Source organism: Hippocampus guttulatus, chromosome 13 (genome assembly GCF_054856545.1).
Source record: "Hippocampus guttulatus isolate MCC_2025c chromosome 13, RoL_Hgut_1.0, whole genome shotgun sequence".
NCBI classification, from domain to species: Eukaryota; Metazoa; Chordata; class Actinopteri; order Syngnathiformes; family Syngnathidae; genus Hippocampus; species Hippocampus guttulatus.
Window position 1 is genome coordinate 19,595,774 of NC_141273.1, and position 6,929 is coordinate 19,602,702.

The following is a 6,929-nucleotide window of genomic DNA, read 5'->3' on the forward strand; positions in this document are numbered from 1 at the left end:
CTGCGAGTCATGGGAATGATTAACTCCATTGGAAAGTTTATTCCGAATCTGTCAGTGAAAACATCATCCATGAGAGAGCTACTTCATGATGCTACAGAGTTTACATGGACGAGTCGACATAAGATAAGATAAAATATCCTTTATTTGTCCCACATTGGGCATTGGGTAGAAAGAAGAAAGAAGAAAAGCAAAGTCCTCGCATTCACAAAATGGATGTTACATGAGCAAGAGCAGAATGTTTTGAAAACTACGCTCACGACTGCACCAGTTTTGGCGTACTACAATTCAACAAAAAGACTGAAAATCTCAACAGATGTGTCAAAAGACGGTCTTGGAGCTGTCTTACTACAATCAGAAGGTGAAAATTGGAAACCTGTAGCTTATGCTTCTAGATCCATGACAAGAACTGAAACAAAATATGCACAAACTGAGAAAGAATGTTTGGGACTGGCTTATGCACTGGACATGTTCAATTGCTATATGTATGGCCTTCCAACATTCACAGTTGAGACAGCTCATCGCCCATTAATATCCATCATGAAGAAGAACTTGAGCAAGATGTCGCCAAGAAGCACATGATCATGAAAATGCAGAGGTATGATTTTGAATTAATTTACACACCAGGCAAACATCTAGTGTAAGCAGATGCGCTATCAAGAGCACCAGAGCTACACCACACAAGCTCCACTGAAAGTGATGTCGAGGCTCATGCAAACCACATAATTGGATTCCCTGCCGGTCTCAGATTCGAAATCAAAACAAATAAGGGAGGAAACCATGAAAGACACAGAAATGCAGATGGTGATGACACATATGAGAGAAGGCTGGCCGAGAGCGTCATTAACAAAGTATTACCACATCAGGTCAGTGCTCAGTGTTACAAATGGACTATTACTGAGGGACAAAAGGATTGTCATTCCGCACAGTATGAGGACAGACATACTGCAAAGGATACATGAAAGACATTTAGGAGTCAAGAAATGCAAGAGAAGGGCCAGGGAAGCCGTATACTGGCCAGGCATCAACAAGGAAATTGAAAATATGATTGCAAAATGTGAAACATGTCAAAATTATCAGAGCAAGCAAGCAAGGGAACCTATGCTGATTCCAGATCTTCCCACCGCTCCCTGGAAGAAAGTTGGAACAGACTTGTTTCATTACAATGGAAAATATTACTTGCTGGTAATTGACTACTATTCCTACTATCCCGAAATCACCTTGCTCAACAAGCACAACTGCAACCAATGTGATAACACATGTGAAATCCTTCTTCGCAAGACATGGGATACCAGACATTATAGTTAGTGACAATGGACCCTGTTATAACTGCAGGGAATGGCAACAGTTCGCAATGCAGTATGGCTATAGTCATGTAACATCTAGTCCCCTGCATGCACAAGCCAATGGTAAAGCAGAAAAAGGTGTGCATATTGTCAAGCAACTTCTTAAAAAGGCAACAGACAGCAGATCTGATCCGTATCGAGCTCTTCTGAGTTACAAGACCGCACCTCTTGAATGTGGCCAATCACCTGCTGAGTTGTTAATGAATCGCAAGCTTCGCACACCTTTGCCCTGCTATTCAGAAACGAGACACAACAAAGACATTCGAAGCAAGATGGACGATCTAAAAAGTAAACAAAAGCAACATTATGACAAAGCGACCAAAACACTTCCACCACTGGTCAAAGATGATGGTGTCAGAATCTAGGATCAAAAGGTGTGGAACAGGAAAGCTACAGTACTCAAGGAAGTTGGACCAAGGTCGTACGAAGTGAGAACCGAGGACGGAAACGTGTTCAGGAGAAATCGTCAAAACCTTCGCAAGACCAAAGAACATTTCCAAGAGATTGATGATGAAACGCCAAGTGAGGATGTTGTGTCTACTCCAACTGAATCCAAAATGACTGAACTGAACGAGAATGGTCTTGAACCATCGTCAGAGAAAGATACCTCAACTTCACCTGTTTTAAGGAGGTCCAAGCATAACATTAAGAATATATTTACTTTTTTTGTAGATTGACAGGTGTTTAAAAAAATAAAAAGAAAGTGCTTCATAATAAAGAAATTGTTTACACTAACTAAAAAAATAAACATTTGCATGTTCGCATATACTGTATGTGGAACTCAGGGTTCGTACGGGTCCTTAAAGTTAATATTACTTGCTCACCAGTGATGCCCCAAATATCCACTAGTTCCACTAGTGCGACATTTTGACTTCACTAGTTCGACTAGTGAAGTCAAAATGTCGCACTAGTGGAACTAGTGGATGTCACCCTACTCACTAGTCAACTAGTTAAATGGTCGTTTGATTTAACTAGTTAACTAGTGATGGCAAAATGTTCACTTGTACAACATGTGAAACACTGATGGCTCACTGGTCACACTAGTTACGCTAAATGCTAATCAGGAGGCAGGACAGTGCCAGAAGTGAACACCTCCTATTGGCTCCATAATAAGAGCACCACCCAGCAAAAAATTAACCCTTTAAAACCTGATTCTGAGCTTTCACAATTATTTACCGCCATTTGCGTAATATCTGCAGTATACAGAAGGAATCAAGCAATTTTTACCAGTCAATGTATCTGTAGGTGATGTTTATTTATTATGTACACGGAGATAAAGAGTAATGGTACAGCTCTACAGTATCTTTCCACTTTTATATATGTATGCTATACTAAATAAAATTAATACGGCACTATATTATGCAACAGTTCTGCAACATATTCTCCCTAAATAATGATGTGAATTTTCAGTTGTTGCTAAATCAGTTAGGATGCTATAATTTGTGGTGTAGATGCGAATTTAGGAGAGCAGGACAATATATCGCATTGCAATTGGAGCAGCAGCTTGGTTGATGATGTCCCCAAACCGGCTCATCTATTATATTTGTCGTGCAATACAACGAAAATGAGCACAATTGAAAAACATAGGCTTCTTATATTTTAAAATAAAATAATCACATGTTTACCGTTCTGGGGTTTCTACAATCATGAATGAAGGCATTATTTACAGCATTTTGACAGCAGTGTGGTCGAGCAGATTAGATGGAGTAGAATTTGATTGGGGCTTCACTGATTTATTTCATACAATTCATATCCAAAACACAGTTGAAAAATATTTGATTGTTAAAATATTTAAATACAAGAACTATATCAAGAAATTAACAAAACATACACAGTTGTTTTTAATGAGGAGAAAAGTCTAAAAACATATCACAGATGACAAACGTTGTGCCTCTCCTCCTCCTGTTCTTCAATGAAGCTGATCACCCTCCAGCTCCCGTTAGAAACATCGTGCTGCTGAAGGTGTGCCGGCAGAATGGTTGTGATGCAGGAGGTGCTGTGGACTCTCCCAGAAACGAGGACCTAGTTTAGTTTAGTTGTAGATCCAGTAAAACATAGTGCAAATGTTACATTATTTATAATGCACAGTTACAGTCTTGTGAATATTAAAAAATGTACTTCATGTAATGCAGGCAGCGAATAATTCAAACGAACTAAGGCAGCAAACAGTAAGAGCAAAATCATGTTCCAAACATTAACTTTAACTCTTTTTTAAATGTCAATTAGCTTGTGAGTAATAAGGCAAAATGTGACTGTCAGACAGAGAATTGTCAGAGCAAACGGCAGATTTTAGAAAGTCCTGCCGAAATAAATCTGCACCCGACTGCGACTGTCAGCGTTGAACTGCCACCATTGCTGTCAAGTCAGACACATCTCCGAAATCGTTGGAGCAAATTTTTAAGCAGGCTTCATCTTGATAAATTGACCACATATTTGACATTTACACCATAACCTTACCGCCTAAAATAATCGTAAAACAACATTTTGTGTAACAACAAGAGTAATATTTACCCGAAAAGCTTTCAGTCCGTCTGAAAGTTTTCTCCTCCGTTTTCATTGGGGCTTGGCTCGAAATGCATCATGATTGGCTGCCCGAAGTCCACGTGTCTGTCGGACGTGCTCTCATTGGTCTACAATACAATCACGGATGAATAAATACTCAAAGGGCTTGCCAGGCAAGCCCTTTGAGTATTTATTCCATATTGCCCACTAGTTCACTAGTAAGATCATTTTGACGCTTACTAGTGAACATGTAAGCCACAAAACGCCCACTAGTTCACTAGTAAGATCATTTTGACGCTTACTAGTGAACATGTAAGGCCATAAATGTGCCCACTAGTTCACCAGTAAGATCATTTTGACGCTTACTAGTGAACATGTAAGCCACGAAACGCCCACTAGTTCACTAGTAAGATCATTTTGAAGCTTACTAGTTGACATGTATGCCCCAAAACGCCCACTAGTAAGATCATTTTGAGGCTTACTAGTTGACATGTAAGCCCCAAAACGCCCACTAGTTCACTAGTAAGATCATTTTGAGGCTTACTAGTTGACATGTAAGCCACAAAACGCCCACTAGTTCACTAGTAAGATCATTTTGACGCTTACTAGTGAACATGTAAGGCCATAAATGTGCCCACTAGTTCACTAGTAAGATCATTTTGACGCTTACTAGTGAACATGTAAGGCCATAAATGTGCCCACTAGTTCACTAGTAAGATCATTTTGACGCTTACTAGTGAACATGTAAGGCCATAAATGTGCCCACTAGTTCACTAGTAAGATCATTTTGACGCTTACTAGTGAACATGTAAGGCCATAAATGTGCCCACTTGTAGTGCTAGTGACATTACACTGTACTTGCATTACATGCAAATAAGGATGATTACGAAAACATGTAACGGTATCCTATTGGCTGTCCGTTTCAAAATAGTATCATCCCACCAGTCAGGGCTCATGATTTAGGAAATTCTGTGTCCACTTAGTTTTTTAGAACAACCATGGCGGACAGCGCCCTGAGACGTATTCGGCGAAGGTGCAGGGCAATAGAGAGTGCCTGTCGTCAAGGGTCTGCCGGTGAAAGTGAAGCACGCGCGATAAACATTTCAATTGCTAATTTAAGAAGAGTTAGTGACCAGTTTAGCGCTGATACTATTCAAAATTTGATTCAAAGTCTAACAGATCTCCGATCTGTCATCATTGCGGGACCCGCTCCTAATGGTGGACGTGTTTGTTCCCATGTGGCACATCGTTTGCACACAGGTAAAATGGCTACGATTTTTTGTCATTGATTTTTTGTATGTATTTTTCTTCGAACTACACACGGGTTTTACTGACGACCTGCTGTGACTTACCTTCTATCACCCTGTCAAACGTCGTTTTATACCAGTAGTTTTCCTGCAGATCAGTAGACTATTAAGTAACACGATGGCTATAAACCTTTAAGCAATAACTAGTGATCTTTTAGTTATTCAATTATAATTTTGAATTATTTTTTTCTTGAGTAAAATGGTTAGAGAAAATAGCTGCTCGTGGTTTTGAAGCTGCATATACTTTTATGTACATCTGTGTCTATATGCCTGTACTGTATACAGTATATAAAAACACGTAGTGATTCATTTGCTTGAATTCCTTAATCCTTTTATTTCCATACTTTAGGTAGACGAGGGAGACCAGCACTTGACATTACAAGGGATCAAATTGAACTGCTCCTCACTCAGGGCTTTACAGTGAGAGCCATCGCGGGGATGTTGGGTTGTTCCTCTTCATACCTGCATAAAAAAATGAAGTCTTTTCAGATTTCAGCCAGAAATAGATTTACTCCCATTCATGATGTTGACCTGGAGGAGCATGTCAGAAGATTGCACAGCCAATTTCCCAGATCAGGCTCGGAAGTAAGTGTTCTGCTACATACTCTTGTCCCTTCATGTATATATCATTATATTCAGTGTGAAAGTGTACTTTCTTTATTGTGTTGTTTTATGAACCTGTTGCAGATGATGAGGGCATACCTGCGTGCTGATGGTATTGTAGTACAAAGAAAAAGAGTTCGAGAAATCCTCAACTGTATTGACCCAGCTGCTGCAGCTCAGAGATGGAGCCAGACTGTGGCTAGAAGAACATACTATGTGCCATTTCCCAATAGTTTATGGCACATAGATGGGCATATGCGTCTCATTCGGTAATAAGGGATCATCTTATATTTGTACTCGTGGGAGCATTAGAAAGCCATATTGTATGGACAGCACAGATTGAATTGAATTTTATCATTTGTATATCCAAGTTACACAAACTCCAAATTGCCTCCATGTAGTCTTAAGTGCACGGCAATATCATCTCTACCGAGATGATATTTCAAACAAGATATGAAACTTGATTGTTTTCTTGTATTTAATCCATTATTCTTTTTATGTTTGTTTTACAGGTGGGGGTTTGTGACACATGCTGGCATTGATGGTAATTCCAGGCTAATAACGTACCTCAACTGCAGCACAGACAACACAGCTTTGACAGTGTTGAAATATTTTGTCCAAGCCACCTGCCTGTATGGGTTACCCTCCAGAGTAAGATCCGACCATGGTGGTGAAAACACTCTGGTTGCTCTTTTAATGAACCTACTGCAGGGGCAAGAGCACGCAAGGCACATTACAGGCCAGTCTGTGCACAATCAACGTATCGAACGCCTTTGGAGAGATGTTTTTCATCAGGTTGTGCACTACTTTTACACGCTGTTCTATTCGTTTGAAGATGAACAAATACTGAACCCTGAAGATATCATTCACAAAATGGCACTACAGATTGTATACAAGCCAGAAATTGAAAAACGACTGTGCTTATTCAAATGTGGTTGGAACAACCACAGAATGAGAACAGCAAACAACCGCACTCCAACACAAATTTGGATGGAGGGCATGTTAGCCAACAGTGAGCAGGAAACAACAGCCCTCAACAATGTCTTTGGAGATGACCCTTACAGCCAAGAAAATCTCGAAGCTGGCTTGGCAAGACACGGCATACAGTTCAACCAGTTTCAAGCAAACAGTGAGGGTCTTGAACAACCAGTGACTATATCACAGCAACTTAACC

General features: G+C 40.0%; 2 long non-coding RNA genes across 2 annotated transcripts; one reads left to right on the plus strand and one right to left on the minus strand.

The window, feature by feature from the left end:
• Positions 1-2,577: 2,577 nt before the first annotated feature.
• On the minus strand, positions 2,578-3,910 carry LOC147196794 (uncharacterized). The gene is made up of 2 exons (XR_015102681.1): positions 3,855-3,910; positions 2,578-3,365 (listed from the first exon to the last, which is right to left on the minus strand). It is a non-coding gene; the product is annotated as an uncharacterized LOC147196794 (long non-coding RNA).
• Positions 3,911-4,872: 962 nt separating this feature from the next.
• On the plus strand, positions 4,873-5,902 carry LOC147196795 (uncharacterized). The gene is made up of 3 exons (XR_015102713.1): positions 4,873-5,105; positions 5,502-5,737; positions 5,840-5,902. It is a non-coding gene; the product is annotated as an uncharacterized LOC147196795 (long non-coding RNA).
• The last annotated feature ends 1,027 nt before the right edge of the window (positions 5,903-6,929 follow it).